At 46.6% G+C, this 21,134-nt stretch overlaps 1 protein-coding gene and 1 pseudogene across 1 annotated transcript in view; both read right to left on the reverse strand.

Moving 5' to 3' along the window:
- Positions 1–21,134, reverse strand: part of LRRC56 (leucine rich repeat containing 56) — a 943,429-nt gene that overhangs the window by 847,171 nt on the left and 75,124 nt on the right. The window contains exon 2 of the mRNA XM_085644809.1: positions 2,580–2,651. The gene's annotated coding sequence lies outside the window, so the exon portion shown is untranslated. The remainder of the gene's footprint in view (positions 1–2,579; positions 2,652–21,134) is intronic.
- Positions 5,923–6,028, reverse strand: LOC146860848 (U2 spliceosomal RNA; annotated as a pseudogene).

Here is a 21,134-nt window from a genome sequence, read left to right on the forward strand (position 1 = left end):
TTTTCAAAGATAGCTCCTTTTTCCCTTTTTAAAATTACCAACAGCTGAAGAAAAGGGCCAATGTTTTGACTGAAATGTTTCACCTTCATGGTTTGCTTCATACTATCATTTTTAGATAGAAGTATTCAATATATTTCATGTTTTGGAGACTGTTGTGTAAGGAATTTGGAAGCTGAACAAGCTTTTTTGCTGATTATCATCCCCATATGGGCAAAATGAGCAAACAAATACACCTAGACTCCGATTCCTAGTGCCCTGGACAGACATAGGGATAACCACCATCCAAGATCTATTTGATAACAACCTATTGCAGGGATTCTGCTGGTAAGTCAGAATGTAGGGACTGAGTCTCTCTACAACGTCAGTATCTGTCGGCCCAAATCCTGGCTGGTTCACATGGCCTCGCCTGAGCTCCTAAACTTCCCAGAGTAGCAGGTGATTCTGGCAACCTAGAACATGACCTTCTAGTCCCCAAGGGGACCATTGAAACAGATAATCATCTTTCGTCACTCACTCGTGAATGCCCTTAGTAAACAAAAGAAAAACATGAAGAAGGTTTACAAAACATTTATTGAAACCATCATAGACTATTATGAAGCAAATGTGTTGCGATCACTTGGCAGATGAAACTAAACAAAGTAATTAGAATTGCTATCAGACTGTATAAAATAAACATCCCTATCATGACAAATTATCTATCTGTCTAGGCCTACCCCTACTGTGTAAGCAAATGGATATATTAGTGATCTATCGGATTGGCAACAGACCCCATACCCTGAGGTATATAGTTAGGTGGTCCGCATCATGAGTGTAAACTCAGTTTAAGCAAGCTTGCATGTCAAGCTCTGTGAGCATTCTTTCTAGGACAGGTCTCTGTGCCGGAAGGGGACGAGACACAGTTTATATGATAAAACTACTGTGTTGGAAAGCTGCATCTGTCCTACAGTATTATGTGTAAAACATTAGGAGCTGTTGCTGACTCGAACAAAGTAAACACTACACCATGTTGTTATGTATTCCAGTCAACCTCGTACAAAATGTGCTGACTGACTCCCGAGAAGAATCACTGAATAAGAAGCAACATGTACAGCGTATTCCTAAAATAATAGCATGAAAATAAATGTATTATGTGTGGCTGTGCAGAGCAGAGAAGAACAGATGCATCCTGAAACATCTGATACGCAAAACTAAGAGAGAACCAAAGTGGGCCCAGAAAGGAAATCACTACAAGCCACTTCCAATCCTTCCAAGATCTCACTTAAAATGAGGGACAATTCTTAATGTGAGCCCATTTTCGACACACACTCTAGACCATATGAGCTATTGATTACTAGACGCTGTGCAGCTTGGCTGTTTAGAACGCAAAACTCCATTCCACAACTCCCCTCCCCCACAGAGCCTACACGAGACATGGGAGACTGAATTCCAACTCATATTGAATGACAGGGAATGGTCAGCAACCCTTGAATATCTTCGTACCGTTTCACGTAATGCACACATTCAATTAATTCACTTCTATGTGTTTCACTGAGCCTATTGCTCCCCAGTCAGACTCAACAGAATTTTTCCCAGGGCCCCCAATGTCATCACTCCCTGGCAGATCTTTATCACATGCTCTGGGACTGTCCAACTTGGCAACGGTATGGACACAAGTTTTCCAAACTTTAACACACGCTGTACCAGGACACTGGGAGCATTATGCACTGCAGATCTTCCACCGCCCCCATAAATGCAAACACGATTTCTAGTCCTAGCACTACTACTAGCAAAAAGGGTGATCACAACCCACTGGAAGTCCATGGTTGCTTCCGCCCTCCCAATCTGTAAAGCCCTACATAGGGTGGAGAACAGAGGGTCCTACAGAAACATCCGACAACAGGGTGCTAGGACGAGCTCTGGCAACTACTATCCAAGACTCCTAGAGATGATGTACTACCTCATGATTTACACACACCGTGTGTAACCACCCTCATCTAATACCCAAGCCACGCTGACCAGGCCCCTTCTAGGCTGCTGGGTAATTGCTTTTCCCGTGGTGGACACCCTGGTCTTATCTTTCACCACTCTTGCCTGCTCACTCGTCTCTGACTCTTCCCCTCTGGTGCCCCGGACACACCTTCTAAATGATCATTGACCTCAGGATGGGCACACATCTGCCACCTATCTACATATCCCCTGAGCTCAGCACAGACACCCAGTTGGATTTCTAAACCTTTAAGCAAAATCCAGTATGGATACCTATAATTTCACATGGTTGTCGTGCACAGAAGAGGTTTTGATTACATTAATGTGTAGGAACTATTGGATATATGTGCACTGTTTCTATTCTGTATTTACTATGCATCATTAAAAACTCAATATCATATATTAAAAAATGGTTAGCATCTAATCCATCAAACGAGTCACTGACAGAAGTGAGTCGAAATTAATGTAAGCAGGCTATAAAAATTGTACCAAATAATTGCATGTTCACACAAAAATTCTACAGAGAAAAGCCGAGGCTGAAAGAAAGGGAACTACAGGTGCAAATGATGCGGACACAAAGGAATGCCCATAAACATAAATAAGCATATTTTTACCTCCAAGTGATCTTCAGATGATGCAGAGGGAGAGCACCTTCTTCTGGTTTGGTGCAGCTGATGCCACCTGATCTGTGAACAGACCAACATAGTATTTGACAGAAGCAGGGAAAATTGAATATTCATTATTACATTTTGCTTTAGATTTAAGGTGCAATAGCTTGTTTTTATGGAATTAAACAGGTTTATATTTGGTTTATATAGATTTCTGAGCCAAGTGTGACGTTCGGGTCCCTACCCATTGAGATAGATCTTCCAACTCTGTATGTCGAGTCTGCTGGTTTAGTTGACTGATGCACCTATTGCACCACATCCTTCTGAGATTGATAACATTATTACCACAGAGGTAGACAAAAATAAAGGTCTCTTATCTGTGATTACCACGAGGGACAAAGTGTGATCTAGACCTACCCTTGCTAGGTTACATAATAAACATGGTGAGTTTGGTACTAATATCTGTCCTCTTGTTATAAAAAGAGAAGGATGGTAGAGATTCTGTCACTAATTTCAATATCTTACTCCTGTCTCTTCTGGGATCACGATGGAGATATCTGCAGCAACACCCGAGGCATCTTCCTACTCGATGGGGTCCTCCTCGTCCTCCTCATCTGCTCCGGTGTCCGGTGCTTCGCTGACCTTCCGGTGCAGCCTCTTCAGGTCCTCCAGGGCGGCTCCCACGGGGCCTCTCAGGGTGTTTCCTGCATCCTCCATGTCGCTGTTCTCTGTTCCAGAGTCCATGGTGATGTATCCTTCCTCTGTGTTGTCCTCCTTGGCCTTGATGATCTTCTTCCTCTTTATGTAGAAATTTCCTTCCTAGACCTCGTCCTCTTCCTGTTGCCCTGGAGGACGGTCTGGTCTCCCTTCTGCTCCTCCTCACTGGTGTCCGGGATGGCTTTGGCGTCAGTTGGTGGCGGTGCAGTTCCTGTTTTCCTCCTCACCTGGTCTGCCTCCTCCTCTCTTCTCTCTCTTCCTTCTCCTTCTTGCCTTTGTCCTGCAGCCTCTGCGATCTGACTTTTGTCCATTCCTTCTCTATCACCTTGTCATCTTCGCCGCTGCTGCTGTCGTCTGTCTGGGGCTGCTTCCCTTGCTCTTCTTCTTTTTCTTCCTCTTTTCCTTGGCTGAAGCCTGCTCCTATTCTTCTCCTCTGCTGGCTCCTGCTTCTGGCTCTGGGTCCGGGTCCCTCTGGGTTTCCTTTGGTTGAGCCTCTGGTGCTCCTCCCTAGGGATCTCCTTTGGGGTGCTGGGCTTTCGTTGCTTGTACTGCCTCCATCGGGGGTGGTGGTTCCTCTGCTGTGTTCGGTTCCGCTACGGTGTCCTCTTTGGCCTTTGCTGGGCCTTGGGGTGGTGAAACCTTCAGGGCTGGTCCCTTCTGTGCGACCTTCCTGGTTGGCTCCGGTTTCTTGTCTGTTTCTTCCCTTGCAGCCTTCAGGATGTCGTTCACCTTGGCCGAAAAGTGTTACAGCAAACAAATGATGGACGGAATGCTGACAATGCAGACATTCTCCCCCAGTCAAAAGATCTGGGTTAAATCCATCGTTCCTTTGCCCACTACGCCACCCCAATTCAGACATGGCCATATGCAAATCAGTCTTGATCCTGTGCCTCATGGGAACAGTCCAGCCCGAACTGCCAAGCCATGTCTTCCCTGGACCGGAATCAAGCATCCTAGGACCGGTTTCTGGCTATCAGCCGTCATCAGCCAGGATAGCTTGACTCCAGTGGCGTAGTGAGCACGGGACCCACGTCTGGGCATACCCATCCCACTTAGGGCGAAAAGTGTTACAGCAAACAAATGATGGACGGAATGCTGACAATGCAGACATTCTCCCCCAGTTCACCTTGGCGGCGGGTCCATCGTTGGTCTGGTGGTCCTCTGGGCTTGAGTGCCTCCCGCTGCTGCTGAGTAGGTCTTGGGTTTGTCAGATTTGGGGCACTGGTAGTAAGTGTGACCTTATCCTCCACAGAAGTTGCACATCTTCCGTTTGGTCATGTCATGCCCACTCTGTTTGCAGATCCTGCAGAACTTCTCCGAGTAATCCCTTCCTATGTGGCCCACGGCCTCGCACTTCCCGCAGTTGAAGTGTTGTCCCAGGTACCTGATCCTCCCTTCGTCGGCTCCTAGGTAGAAGCTTGCTGGTGGGTGTTTCATTCCATCTCTCCCTGCAGGGTCTTTGTGAAAGTTTATGGTTGCTCGCTAGGTCATGTTCCATTTGCCTTTGCTGTCTCTGACCTTCGTGGGTCCATTTATATTGGTGCCGTATCTCAGGAGAAGTGACGCAATGTCTCTGTCCTGGATGTGAGGGTTGGTCATCTCCACCGTTATCCTCTTCTCTGTTGACGCTGGTGTCCATCCTGTCGTAAGGTGGAAGGTGCTGTATGGCTCCTCCTTCTTCTTCCACTGAAAGAAATGCCAGTGGTTCCTAAAGAGGGCCTGGGTGATGAAACTGAGGAGGAAAATCATGCCTGACGCTGACTCCTGGCAGCTCAGCACCTCCGCCACTGAAACGCCGGCCAGCCTGGGCCCTGCCTTGTCCTTTACCTCCCACCGCAACACCTGGGTGTGCTGGTGGGAGAAATTATATCAATTGAAGGGTTCGGAGGCTGTCCCTTGTCTGGTCCCTGCCTTGCTCTTTCCTTTCCCTTCTGGTTTGGCTGTGCCAGCGCTTTCTGGTTCCCCATTCTTAGACCTTGGAGTCTTCTTGTTGCCAGTCTTCACAGCACTGGAGCTCTCTTTTTGGGGGTTGTCCTTACTTGCGCTTATGCAGCCCTCACCTTTGAGTTTGGGTTTGAGCTTCTGGGTGTCCACTGGGGGATGCCGTCTGGGGTGGTCACTGGGGTTCCAGTGTCCATTGCGCCCTCCGTTGGTGGACTCTGGACTTACTGGTACTAACTGGGGTTACCATTCGGTTACCAGTATCTCCTGGGGTCTACTGTCTGGATGCCTGGGGTGTCTCCCAGCAGACCACAATAGTCTGCAGTGCAAGAAACACTGTCCAGTCAATCCCAAGAGCTAAAGTATGGGTTATAGGTGTTACCACCTAGGCATAAATCCCCTCACCAGAGGTCTGGGTGCTGTACAGGCCTGTGAAGGATGTTAGGAGGATTGTTAGTCCTCTAGAATTAGTCCACCCAAACGTCAGGAGGGAAGACATTTCAGGGAGCGCATTGTTACTGTGCTCTAGGACTTGACCACAGGACCTTGGGGGGCAATATTTTGCGCCCCTAGTGAGCAAAACAGATGCCAGCACGCTGGTATCCCTCCTGCTTCCTTAGAAGACATTTGGGCCTTTCAAGAAATTTGCATAAATTTGTATACTTTGCGAATTTATTTCACCTCGAAGTCAAAGTCGTAATTCTGAAATGTATCGAATTTAATTCCACTTAAAAGTGGTTTCAGTCTGATAAGAAAAGATACTACACTTGATCTTAGCCAAAAGGCCGGGAAGCGATTTCAATTACTTACTTTTACATCTGTTCGTATTAGTATGCAGAACAAAAAAATCCCTTTAAATGAATAGACTTTCAAAAGTACTTAATTTCGTTTACAGTCAGAAATCGGGATCCTCGTGTGTACCATCGAACACTGCATAAATTGGCATAGAGTCATAAAGAGTTTGAGACAGAAAATAACAAGCATTTGCAATGCAATAGGTCTCGCATTTACGGGAGTTGGAGCTATTGCCATTGTAAATGACAATGCGTTTTATTTAGGTTTCAAAAACCAAAACATAAATAAAAGGCATTGTCATTTACGTCAATAGCTCAAACTCACGTAAATGCGAGACCTGTTGCATTGCAAATGCTTGTTTAGATTCAGCCAGCAGGGTCCGAGTACTGGCGCAGAGGAAGCCCCGCGACAGACCATACCATACGACTGGCTTTCCGCAGCCCTGCAGGCCTTTGACAGGCCTCAACCAGCCTGCCCAACAATCTGCTAGTTCCCCCACAGGGCCTGCACGCACCACTGACTGGCACCGCATGAGCAATGCGCGTGATTGGTTCACATAGTTATTTTCATGGGACATCGGACCAGAAAAAAAAAAAGAAGCTGTGTTGGAGTGATGTATTAAAGCTAAAGCAAAATTACAGTCTGTAAAGTATCGCTAAGTGGCGTGTTTTCAGAAGATTCAGAGGTAGGATTTTACAGGATTACTTTAAATGGGATTAGAATAGAACAGTGATGTATATTAGGGAAGAAATCACCATATTCCTGTACTTCTACCCTTATCAGTGCATACTTTAGACAGTAAATGTAAGCAGAAACACTAAAACAAGCTCTGCAGCTGCCCGATGACCCCTGACTGAGAAAGTACACAAAAACAAACAAGCTACATGAGGGAGGAGGGTGGGGGGACAAAGAACGGACAGCGGGAGGAGGGTGTTAAACAGAACATACCGTTGTAGGAAGGCAGATGGTGGTAAAGAGATAGCCAGCGGGAGGAGGGTGGGAAACAGAATGGACAGCGGGAGGGCGTAGGGTTGTCAAAACAGAATGGACAACGGGAGGAGAGTGGAGGGTTGGCAAAACAGAACAGACAGTGGGCAGAGGGTGAAGGGTTGGCAAAATAGAATGGACAGCGGGAAGGTAAGAGAGATAACCTGCAGACTCACACACTTAATAAGTGTGCATCACAAAATTATTACAGGGGGGGTGGCAGGCACTCACCAGACAGACGCAACGAGCAGTTAAGGATAAATGAAAGTACCTGGTCTGTTCCAGCTGGAATCGAGTGGGACGCTGGCAACAAGGGCCGGAGGGCTAATAAATTGAGTTGGTGCGTCTGCGAATTGGGGAAAGAAGCACGTAACATATGAACTGTGCCAAATAATTAACAAGTTACGTGTGCTCCGAGGCAGGGGGTGGGGGATGAAGCGAGGAGCAAAGTCCCCAAGTGTAGTGATTTCGAATCATGACAAGAAAGCATTTGTTGCACCACTCTTCCTATTACCAGTGTCACTGATGGTTTGTTAGCTTTTCATTTTGCTGTAGACAGCTCTGGTCACATGAAGTCTGTCTGCATCGCCCTGAGGTGCCATCTACGTGTATATTTTATAGTTTTCCTAAAAATCAGAACTGTGTAAGCGAAGTGCCCTGATAATGAAGCATAATGATAGCATTGGGAGGGAAATGTTTTCCTTCTAATTAAGCAGTTAAGGCACAACCGAGGTGCTGGTGTTCAGTCACTGAGATGCAGCTTGGGGGCAAGTGACTTCTGAGTTCGAGCACGCTGTACCTGTTGGCCCTGCCCTCTTTGTTACCTCATTGTTCTGTTGAGAAGCACGGCTTACCTCAAACCTTTACACATCGGGTGCACTGCGCCCATAGGTGATGACACCCGTGGACCCATCTGCTTCAGGTGCGGGTGGCAAGCTATGTTACTCGAAGGCAGAACACAAGGCTATGAGAAAGGTAACCATCGTGAAGCCTACATTGCTCTGATCATCTGAAAACTTGAAGTGCGTTTCTTTACCACAAAGTGCGTGTATTAAGACTGCCCAAAAATCAACGTAATGTGCTTCTGTATTTGTAAAGCTTTCCTGCGTGTACATATTGTGGACATAACCACGCAAAATACAGGCCACATCCATAAAAGGAGAAGCCATCATTCTCTATTATTTTGATAATATTAAATGTAAAATAAACATTTTACACAAGCAGTGCTCTCCCTCGTTTAGTATCACACTTGTTATTAATAGAAGTGAGTGTATAGATGCTAATCACCAGACAGGGTGATGCCACATGGCGGTATGCTACGCCTAGAAGTCCCTGTCCTGGCTCCTCAAGCGGACGTGTGTTCCGAGGCCGGGGGCTGAAGCGAGGAGAGGCTGCCCGAGTGAAAACGACGAGCTACAGTGCACACCAAGTCTTGCTTTTTTGTCCAGCGTAGCTTGGTGTGAGAGCAGGTGTAAGTTAAGGGAACCGAGATGTGAGTCAATACGCACACACGCCCAGGCACGCACACACACACTGATGCACACACACACAGATGCGCACACATACACAGGCACACACACATAGGCACGCACACATACACAGATGCACACACACACGCAGGCACGCACACACACACACAGATGCATTCACATACACAGGCAAACACACACAGGCATGCACACATACACAGATGCGCACACACACCCAGGCACGCACACACCAAACACACACACACACACATACATTCATATTTCCATCTGCGAGGCTGCGAGAAACAGTCAATTCCAAACTCAACAAGTAGAAACCCTTCGTGCACAATTTTGCACCACCGACCTGATTCCGTTTTGGATGCAAACTTCTTTTCGCAACACATCGGAATGTACACGGTCCTTGGGATACAGAAACAGTGTGCATCAGAAAAAAAAAGGGAAATTGTGCTTGTAATAAAAGAAACGACGAGCTACAGTGCACACCAACAGTCTGGCTTTTTTGTCCAGCGTAGCTTGGTGTGAGAGCAGGTGTAAGTTAAGGGAACCGAGATGTCAGTCAGCATTATGTGAAGTAATCTGTGTGTCAGAAAAACACAGAAAGCTGACTTTGGACAGTGCGTGTTATCACACACCCTGGCCTCTCTCCAGCCTGGCACTCCATAACTGCACCTTTCCTGGTAAACAGACTGAAGTGAACGATAGGTGCTAGCGTGAGATCCGATAAGGGAGACACGTGATCATTTTACAGCTGCGACCACTTCCCCAAAGCGGAAGGGAAACAAGACAAGCCCGGCAGAGCGTGGCGTGCGCGCTTGGCGGGGGCGGGGGAGCGCATTCCAGGCAGGGGAGCAGACCCTTTGAAGTGCGCCGCCAAACGGATTGCATGGCGGCACGATGCGCGTGATTGTGCGCGTGCTAGCCATGCAATCCGCTTTTTGGGAGCACTTTTAAAAGCCCCTTACAATAGTCTCGCTTTGCGAACGCTTACGCGATAGCAAGGCGAGACCTAAAAATGAAAAGGGATGGAGGGTACAAATTGCACAACTGTTCAACCCATGATAAAGCGCTATATATATTCTGCCTTCGTTACTTGCTCATTAGGTATACAGAAGAGCGTTGCATTTGCACTCTAACAATGTTCTTAGCCATCAGGTGTGTCTAAATACTTTTGCCTTTCTTATGCTTGAGCATTCTGCAACCACATTAAAAATACCAGCAGCTCCTGTATAAACCTGGAAGGAATCCTGTTTGTAAAACTCTATTTGGTTACCTAGCGCTGGCCACGCTCTCAGTGTGAGGAACAAAAGATAACGTTTAAAGCGCCGGAAACTCATGCCGCCTAGTTGTCACATTACATTCAACTAGCTTGAGAAGATCTTCTAAGGTAGCACTTCACCGACAGTTCAGGTAACTCACACCTTCTCGAAAATTACTTACCTGGCAAACACTCCAAGATAAATTACAAGAAGGAGCAGTTACCTAGTGCAGCTGTCTCTAACGAATATGTGGAAATAGTCAAACGAAAGTGCCCCGTTAACCATAATTTGAGCTTCCTTTTCATTATAGTAGTTTTATATATACATATCAAATTTAAAACTATTTGTATTTTGGGGTGACCAAACTCCAGTTTTTAAGAGGAATACAAAAAGTGGTAAATTAAGTAAAAACTAAAGTGTGTACTCTTCAATGTGTATAATGTCTCCCACCGGCACGCCCAAGGTCATGTGAAAGTGACCCTGGGCTGATGTGAGGGGCAGTAGAGGGAGAGGGGAAGACAAGAAAAAGAGAGGGCCCCATGCTTCGCAGATAGACAAAGGGGAGGGGGTTATGATGTATAACATGTGCTCTCCCACTGCCATCCCACTTCAGAAGACCCTCTTTCTCTTTAATAAGAAGGTCGAAGCAGATGCCTGAGCAGCCCCACGCAACCCCGACGCAGCCAGGCCCTCAAGTGTCGCTTGCAGGGGTTACTCTAATAATGCAATAAACCCGGATTCTTTTTTAAAACACAATTGGTTCTGTAAATGGTGAATGTAATGTTGATATGCATATGTTACAAGGATAACATTCCTGAATTACATTTAATACACAATAGAATGTATTGCAGAAAACAATTTAATTTGCATCAATTTCTCGGATGCTCTATGGGGGAACAATATAAGCACGCTAGGGCTGCTTCTGGTTATGCTTTTCTCTAATAATCATAATACTTGAATAATTAATTTCATGATTAAGTTTCCAGAGGAAGGAACAGCTATCGCTACACAATATAAGATGCCAAACTATTTGAATGTTTCTCTTATTAGAGTGTCTGTTTAAATGGTTCCTTCTGTTGCTGTATGCTGATTCGTATGAAGACATACCTCGGCAGTAAAAATTGACACTGTAGGCCATAGGACATCCCATTTTAGTTTTGAAACCAGGCATGGGCAAACTTTTAATTACGCTAAAGTAATCGGATTCATTTCGGTAACATCTTGTTACTCTTTTGATACAAAATTATTTGATTATACCCTTTGCATAATTATGAGTAATTTGGTACACAAATCCTACAGCAGGAGCACAGGAACAACAAAGTTACCGAGTACCAGAAGCTGCTGGCTGCTGCTGTTTCCGCGTTGTTGCAATTAGAGCTTTTTGCTATGAGCAACATGCATGATCGAGTCCATTTTAGACGCGAGGGTGCATTCTGCAATAAGAAAATAGCAGTAAATGCTCCTCGCGTAGTTTTGGGTAATATTGTGTAATTTAGCGTAATTATGCAAACTACGCTGACCCCTATTTGAAACCAACTTAGTGATCCAATTGTCACAGGCACCACATACAGGCCACAGGCTATATCGGATCCAATACCCCAAATCTATAACGTTCGCAGACAATTACAACACATCCAGCTCCTAGTGGGAACAACTGTCACTCCTACCACAATCAGGAGCAGGCGGCAAGCCATAATGTGTTTGAAAAATCAACCATACTAACATCGTGAACATTAAAAAAAACACATAGGAAACAATAATAACGTTTTACAGAATTCTATTAAAACATTATAAGTTGATTCTAAACAATATGTCTCTCCAGAGTTATTCAAGAACAATATATACGTTAAAAAAAGGAGACTCGTTGCCACATTCGTTTCCTGCAGACACACAGTTCAAACGGACTCACTATAACTATTGTAAAAATCCAATATCCACAAAAATCCAGGAAATTCAGTTAAACTTTAGTGGAAGGTAAAGTTAAGGCTGATATCGGAATGAAGCGAGGCTTCGACACAAAACCCCAAAAGACATCGGTTTCAAAAGATAAGATTAACGAAGTACCTTAATTTTTGAATATCATTAACCTCAACTCTTGAATGTTGTGTCTTTCGAAATGATGCGCTGTGCCACATTTGACATTCCTGTCAACCTTAACTTCCTTTAACTTTAGCTTTTTCAGAGATCATTTTATGACAAAGCTGTAAGCATGCTTAAAAATTGTACATTATGGAACACAGCAAGGTCTTAAAGCTAGAGGGAAATACGCGAGTGCTGTGTGCGAGAGAACTGGATTATACCGCATAACAAACATCACTTAATCTCACTCACTACACGATGGCACCTATTTTACTTGGAAACATGAAGTTGTGATTGAAACGCATTTTATAATAATAGGAATAGCAGAACTCACCTGAGGGACGATAAACTCTGATGGCCTATTTTTGGAACTCTCCTATCATATTAAACACCATAAACAACTTAGAACAGAGGCAGACAGCCCGTTAGCCAGTCCTAATATACCCGCAGGGGCCCTGCCTCCTTTGACAGCTACCACAATCACAGTAAACGGAGTTCAAGCCATGAGCTGAGTAACTGACTTCTGCTTGCACACTACCAATTTAACGATGGATGCTACAACAAACTGTCTCTCTTTGTCCATGGAAGTCAGCCACTGTAGTTGAACGTGCACTGACTGGGGCCCCCACTTCAGATTTAATCCGGACTTCTTGGGCCCGAGTTTTGTGCTGAGGGGGCCCCCTGTAGCTCGGGGGCCCCCCGCACCGCGGGGACTGCGGGGGCCTGTGTTACACCCCTGGCAGTCGGTACACCACAGGACTGATGGGTAATAGTAACGGTAGCCTCGCTCTATTGAGTGCAGAAAGACCATCACTCATTATCCTTGAACACGAACAGGAAACATTGGAGAAAGGCCCCCACGTGCATACAGAAAACTCCGTGCGTTGGATTAGTTTATTATTTAGTTTACAGAAAGAAATCATGATTTGGGAGTTTGTTTCTTATAGATGAAAACGTTTATCTGGTAGAGACTTTAGGTATAAATAATGTATTATTAGTATTTAGATCAAGAACCATACAACAACGACTATAAAATAACCATAGATCAATACCTTTCCATCCAAAAACCTGAATTTACTTCATACTTGAGGTGCAAGTTCAGGGGGTAAAGGTGTACTTTTGTCTTCAGATATTTTAGAATAGTAGCCCTCTACCTTGGATTTATTTAAAATCTTAAATACCCCAAGTCTCTTGGGGCAGTTTAAACCCTTAAAAATCTTTGCCCAAAAAATCCAACAGAGGATTTTTGGAAAGCCCTTTTCCCTGCCGTGGGATGACTTTGATAGTTTTGTTAGCGACGTATGTACAAGCCGTGGCAACATGGCGATAGCTACAGGGATCGGCGGTGAAAACTGCCGCTAACATTAGCACGATGGCGAAAGGAATTCTGGTGTAAGTGGGCAAAAACCAACGAAAGGCCCATTAGCGGCAAAAAAACGCACGTTAGTTAGCCCAACATGATTTTTTTTGCCTCTAATGGAAAAAAAGCCTATCAGTCGACCTCCAAAAGAAAAAAGGCAAAAAAAAAGTCAATGAAATGCAGAGTGGAGCAGTTAGGGCCAAGTGCAGCACACATCAACAATCCCCTCAAGCCACCCAACATCCAGGATGCCCAGGACGAGAGCCTGGATGCCTCGCTGGACCTGCTTCTGGAGCCTGGATGGCTTGCTGGACCTGCGTCTGGAGCCTGGATGCCTCGCTGGACCTGCGTCTGGATGCCTCGTTGGACCTGCGCCTGGAGTCTGGATGCCTCGCTGTACCTGCGTCTGGAGCCTGGAGTGGGATGTGGAGTAGCTGTGGAGTCGATGAGCCGTGGCGGTAGACATTGAGGCGCGGCGATCGCCCATACCTGGTGGTGAAGTCTGGCCGGTCGCATGGAGACACGTTGCTGACCTGTGTGAGAAGACTGCATTGCGCGCCTTGGAGCTGTGAATGGAAGAGGCGCTCCTATGCACCAAAGTAGGGAGGTCTGCATCGCATACTACGATCCACCGCTACACCGGGGTGCACAGAGGGGATTATCAATGGTGGGCGGCACCTCTCAGCATCACAAGCCGGATGAGGTTGAGCTGGCCCAACGCTGTGGAGGGTGAGGTCCCTGAGCTGTGCCAAACTTGTGTTGCCGGAGCGCTGAAAGTTCACGCCTAAGGGGTCCTTGCTGCATCAACTGCATCGGGAGGTTCACCAGCAGACTTGGCGGCGACTGCTGTTCCCAGGCTTGTGAAATCCCACCTGGCTGAGGCTCCTGCTGGCTGAGTCACAGATTTGGAGAGAGTTTAGCGGATTGCGCCACTGTGTCAACGTCCAGGTAAGGAGAAGGTGGGACACATAGCGGAGGAGGCCCGGGGGTCGAGTCGCCCAGGCCTAGCACCTGTAGATGACACCCCCCCAGTGTCTGCTTATCCGCTATGGCGGAAGAGGGTCGCCCCACTGCTTTCAAGCAGTGCAAGTCATCACATGATGATAACTTCCGGGTGTAATCGGGCCATGTTTCCTTTGCGGGCGGGAGGGTGGGGAGGACTGCTCCACTCACGGAGCAGGGCAGGGGAGGAGTGGCATGCCCACTCCAGTGCGCAGTGACTGTTTGGTCGGCCCGCACAGGCCGCACAAAGCAGTCATGTGCACTGTCCTGTTCACAATGCAGGCTGCATTACAGCCTGCATGGAGAACATGCCCACACCTCCAGCCCTTGGCTGACTGCCTCATCCCGGCGCCAATGACCAATCGCAATGCTGCATTGCAGCGTTGTGATTGGCTTAGGGGAGGGAGCCTGGCTGCCTACTTCCTGTTCCTAGAAGCAGACTCAGGAGAAAAGGAGCAACGAAAACACGGGACCCGGCCTCAAGGTAAGATTTCCCTCATTTAAATATTTACAACACCCGCTCACACACACATCCCCGTGTCCACGCCCCATCCAGTGTTCTTTCTGGCGTTTCCCACCTCCCAGCTGTCCAGTCCCCCCTGCAGCACTTCTCAATGGCGGCCGCTGTGCGGCCATGCGCAGCGGGCGTACCACTGGTGTGCCAAAGGTATATATGGAGCTACGATGCATACAATACATCGTATTCCATTACAATGCATACTAATACTAGGCATATTGCAACAGTAGGGAAGGTGATGGATTGCGGAGATGTAAATATTACTATTCCCACTTCAGTGAGTGCAACCCTAAAACTAACACTTCCACTCCAAAGCAAACCCTGAACCCTAAAATTCATCTTTGAGCCCCCAAAACACAGCCTAAAAATCATATTTGACCCAAATGCACACCCCAATTTTCATGATTGACCCCCGAAACACACCCCAAATTAAATTTTTTAGCCCATACTACACCCCGCATTTCATCCCCGACACCCGAAACCCATACCCACCCTAAAAATAAAAAATATCCCATTACTGACCTCACAATGCGTTGTAATGGAATGCGATGTAAAGGCACCTGCGTTGTAAAGCTATTACAATGTAATGCCTGCATTGTAATGGACGTCTCCCGTGCCAAAGGCAAACCATCGGCAAGCCGGTCTACGTCCGTCTGCCCCTGGACAGCGTTCAGCACCAAGGAACCTTCCTCTCGGATACTCCACCACTATGGCGCCAGCACCCTCCTCGCCATCAACCCTGGACACCACATCACCTGCCAGGACCAACATCTGCTCCGGACCGGACATCGCCATCGCCATCACTGACGGCTACTAAATCACCCGCAAGGACCACCCCGACCGTCCAGGAGGAGGCATTGCCATCACCTACAGAAGAACACTCCGACTGACCACGCACTCTAATGACCCAACGGTGACCATGGAACACCTCAACTTCCAGATCCGGACCAACCCCAACCCCATCCTCTGCGGCACCCCCATACGCAGGCCCCCCCGGGTCATGGACACCCATTCTCCGATACCATTGTAGACCTCATTGCACACAAGTCTCTTCCATCCACCGACAACATCCTACTCGGCGAACTCAAGTTCCACCTGGACAACATCAGTGACCAGAACACCACCCCCTCCAGGGGTAGCTCCCCAACATCAGACTCAAGCAGCTAGTCACCACAGCAAGCCACAAAGCAGGACACACTGTCGAGCACTTCTCCGCCAGCGGGACCTTAAACTACAGCCACACCACCGGACTCTCCTGGACCAACCATCATTGTATACATCACGTTTTCAACATGCACACCGTACACAACCGCCATCATCGCCCCCTCGCAGCTGTATCAAGGCCACCGAAGTACATCTCGTCAACTCCCTCAGCACCACCACTCTGCCAACGCTTACAGACGCTGACACCGCAGTCCGCAATCTGCATTTATATTTACAAAACCCTTATGGCTGGTAGTTGAGTGATAGTTCATGCTGTATTGGAGACCCTTACAACTGAAGTTAAGTCCTTTTTTATGGTCTACATAAATTGCTTTATAGTGACTTTACTATCATTAAGTAAGTAATGCTGAGGCCAGGGCATAAGAGATCCATGTAATGTATCTCTTCTGTCTGGGCCTGTAAGAGTGGTGTACAGTGAAGAGTAACTCTGATGTGTATAGTCTGAGATCTAAACAACTGCATTTTTCAATCCTTCGTTTCTAACTGGTTTCTTATTATATAACACAGAATATTATTGGAAAGTGATACAGTACGAAAATAAGAGGAAAAGTAAGGTAGAAGTGAGGGAGATGCTTTTTAGTTTTTGTGAAATTAAAGGACACCATGCAAAACTGTTGGCTCAGATTACTTGAATGAGAATTTTGGAATTGTGTTGTAAAAGGCACCCTTTAGTTCTCCCACTTTTTCAATCTGTTCTCATTCATCCAAGAGAAGAACTCACAGTATGTCGAAGGGGACTAAAGCTTGTTTGCATCAGTAGCTTGCTATGTGCAATTTGCGATTGATATTTAAATCCCACCTGTCTGAAAGTTCAACTGTCTCTGACAGTATTTGTAAACCATTTTCTTTCACCATATAAAATTATCAAGAAAAGAGGTGTACCATTTCCAGCCCAATGTCAGTTTGATTGGACAGATGAACAAAATCCTAGGATATCTCTCAATATACATGACTCTACTGTAATATTTGTTAATGCTATTTTTGACAAATGTAGATCCACATAATTGATTGACTTTCACTAGCAGGAAAAATAATTGGCTGTTATCAACCTTTACTGTAAAACTGTCATATTCTTGAAAACACAGCTTTATCACATTGATTTTCAGAGGAGAAGAGTTAATGAGAGTGGTCTATTACTCTTTGTTTGGAATTTTGGCAGGAACTGAGAACAAAGAGAAATCTGTAGTGCGATATTAGGTAGCATGATTCCTATTTTAAATTCCTTACCATTGGTTTATTGACATTAAATGAATTAACATCAATACTCTGCAGAGAGGAGATTTTGGGGTGGTCTGATCTGAAACTTCAACATAGTATCCAGCGGTATAATTGTTCATCATTCACTACTGGAAGTTCGCCAAAGAACAAGTTGCTTACCTTTCGTAATGCTATTTCTGGGGGATAAGTAATCTAACCGCAGACACCTCACCTTGTAAATAATACCCCAGGTGTCATGCTCAATGCAGAAACTTAAAAGCTGTACTCCTGTGTGCCAGTAGTTGGCATAGTGCAGCTCCACACCAACATTGTTCCAATCCAGAAGTGACGCGCAAAGCCACATACAAGTACCACCCATGTGTGCTCAAGTCTGTTGTTTTCAAAGGCTTGTCTGTCTCTCAGATCCTCGGCCCATCAGCAAATTTGATTGACCAATGCGCAGATCTCTAGGTTGGGCCTTTTTAGATGGGAAAAGAGTCCATTCCACAGAACAGGGAGGTGGGGTGAGGGGATGGTGGGTCGGAGAGGTATCTGCGGTTAGACTACGTATCCACAAGAAAAAGCAATACCATAAGTAAATAACTTGCTCTTTTGATGGAAACTTGTAACTGCAGATTCCTCATCTTGTAACTTCCCCGGTGAAGAGCCTGTGGAATGGCTCAAACCAAAATGTCCTGCAAGACTGCATGTGGAAAATGCCCATGTCAACGGACCTGACTGTCAAGGTAACAGAGCTATGTCTAAGTGTGCACTGATGGGCACATATCAGACAGTCAGTTATCCAGGACCAGCACTCCATGTGCTAGTACAGTAGCAGCAGCCTTGACTCGAATAGAATGAGCACTTAACCCTTCAGGCGGCTGCTTTTTAGCTAATGTGTAGCAGATTTTTATGCAGTGGATTTTGAACCTAGAGATGATTCTTTTCTGCACTACCTTTCAATTCTTTACGTCAGAAAATCCTACAAAGAGTTGATCATCCACCAAATGATCCTCGATACGATCAATGTACATGAAGTCTCTCCTCCTTTTTCGAGGGGTGAGGCAGGGCAAAGAAAATCAGAAGAGTGATAGCCTGCCCGACGTGGCAAGGTGTTACTACCGTCAGCAGAAATGCAGTTTGAGTTCTCAACACCAGCTTGTCTGGTAAGAATATCATAAAAGGAGACTGGACCGAGTGAGCCTGTGGCTAAGTCACACGACAAGCTGAAGTGATAGCCACCCAAATTCTTTTTTCCATGCACAACAGATGTAGAGGACAGCTGTCCATTGGCTCAAATGGGGTACAGGCTAGAAGAGTGAGAAACAAATTCAAGTCATACTGCGGCATCACAAAGGGCTTCGGTGGAAACATGTTGCAAACCTTTAAATAAATCTCATCACAACAGATGATTTAAACAAAAAAGGCTCATCTAGCAATCTCAAAAAGTAGTAGAGCAGACAAATAACCTTTAACAGTGCTAAACTCAAGTCCTTGTTGGGCCAACGACAAAACAACAACAAAACTTCAGAAAGCTTAGTCTGTTATGGGTCAATCCGACAGGTGTTGCACCAAGCCATAAACTTGTCGCAGTACTTGGGGTACACTGATTTGGTAAATGGATGCCTGACTGCCTGAATCACATCAACAACTTCAGGAGGAAGATATAAGGAGACTATCCGCCTCCGCTCAATTGCCATGCAAGGAGTTGCAGAGTTTGGTGGGCCAGATGCAGGACCCTGCCATGTTGCTAAGACAGTAGATCCAAAAACAACAATTGATGGACAGAATGCAGAACAATGTCATACATTCACCCCAGCACAGAGATCTGGGCCTAATTCCATCGTTTTTTTTTGCTCACCATGCCATTCCAGTTTGAACCCAGCCATATGCAAATCAGTCTTGACCCTGTGCCTCATGGGAATAGTCCAGCCCGAACTGCCAAGCCAGGTCCTCCCTGGACTGGAAACAAGCATCCTAGGACCGGTTTCGGGGTTACACCCCTCTTCAGCCAGGATAGCTTGATTCCAGTGGCATGGAGAGCACGGGACTCACGTCTGAGCATACCCGTCCCACTCGGGGTGACAAATGCAAAAACAACAATTGATGGACAGAATGCAGAACAATGTCATACATTCACCCCAGTACAGAGATCTGGGCCTAAATCCATTGTTTATTTGCTCACCATGCCATTCCAGTTTGAACCCAGCCATATGCAAATCAGTCTTGACCCTGTGCCTCATTGGAACAGTCCAGCCCGAACTGCCAAGCCAGGTCCTCCCTGGACTCGAAACAAGCATCCTAGAAACCGGTCCTAGGATGCTTGATTCCGGTCCAGGGGAGACATGGCTTGGCAGTTCGGGCTGGACTGTTCCCCTGAGGCATAGGGTCAAGACTGATTTGCATATGGCCATGTCTGAACTGGGGTGGCGTGGTGAGCAAAATAGCGATGGATTTAGGCCCAGATCTCTGTACTGGGGTGAATGTATGACATTGTTCTGCATTCTGTCCATCAACTGTTGTTTTTGCATTTGTCACCCTGAGTGGGACGGGTATGCTCAGACGTGAGTCCCGTGCTCTCCATGCCACTGGAATCAAGCTATCCTGGCTGAAGAGGGGTGAAACCTCAAAACCGGTCCTAGGATGCTTGAGTCCGGTCCAGGGAAGACATGGCTTGGCAGTTCGGGCTGGACTGTTCCCATGAGGCAGAGGGTCAAGACTGATTTGCATATGGCCATGTCTGAACTGGGGTAACGTGGTGAGCAAAATAACGATGGATTTAGGCCCAGATCTCTGTACTGGGGTGAATGTATAACATTGTTCTGCATTCTGTCCATCAACTGTTGTTTTTGCATTTGTCACCCTGAGTGGGACGGGTATGCTCAGACGTGAGTCCCGTGCTCTCCATGCCACTGGAATCAAGCTATCCTGGCTGAAGAGGGATGAAACCTCGAAACCGGTACTAGGATGCTTGATTCCGGTCCAGGGAAGACATGGCTTGGCAGCTCGGGCTGGACTGTTCCCATGAGGCATAGGGTCAAGACTGATTTGCATATGGCCATGTCTGAACTGGGGTGGCGTGGTGAGCAAAATAACGATGGATTTAGGCCCAGATCTCTGTACTGGGATGAATGTATGACATTGTTCTGCATTCTGTCCATCAACTGTTGTTTTTGAATTTGTCACCCTGAGTGGGACGGGTATGCTCAGACGTGAGTCCCGTGCTCTCCATGCCACTGGAATCAAGCTATCCTGGCTGAAGAGGGGTGAAACCTCAAAACCGGTCCTAGGATGCTCGATTCCGGTCCAGGGAAGACATGGCTTGGCAGTTCGGGCTGGACTGTTCCCATTAGGCATAGGGTCAAGACTGATTTGCATATGGCCATGTCTGAACTGGGGTGGCGTGGTGAGCAAAATAACGATGGATTTAGGCCCAGATCTCTGTACTGGGGTGAATGTATGACATTGTTCTGCATTCTGTCCATCAACTGTTGTTTTTGCATTTGTCACCCTGAGTGGGACGGGTATGCTCAGACGTGAGTCCCGTGCTCTCCATGCCACTGGAATCAAGCTATCCTGGCTGAAGAGGGGTGAAACCTCGAAACCGGTCCTAGGATGCTTGATTCCGGTCCAGGGAAGACATGGCTTGGCAGTTCGGGCTGGACTGTTCCCATGAGGCATAGGGTCAAGACTGATTTGCATATGGCCATGTCTGAACTGGGGTGGCGTGGTGAGCAAAATAACAATGGATTTAGGACCAGATCTCTGTACTGGGGTGAATGTATGACATTGTTCTGCATTCTGTCCATCAACTGTTGTTTTTGCATGAGACAGTAGATACTCCCGAAGTGGCAGCTTGATTGGCAGACAGATGCTCATGTCCAGGAGTTCCAGATACCACATACTCCTGACCCAATTCATAACCATTAGCATGACTTTGCCCCGGTGGGTCTTGCTCTTCTTCAAAACTCGAGCCAAGAGGGGTAGAGGTGGGAA

Source organism: Triturus cristatus, chromosome 3_1 (genome assembly GCF_964204655.1).
Source record: "Triturus cristatus chromosome 3_1, aTriCri1.1, whole genome shotgun sequence".
NCBI classification, from domain to species: domain Eukaryota; kingdom Metazoa; phylum Chordata; class Amphibia; order Caudata; family Salamandridae; genus Triturus; species Triturus cristatus.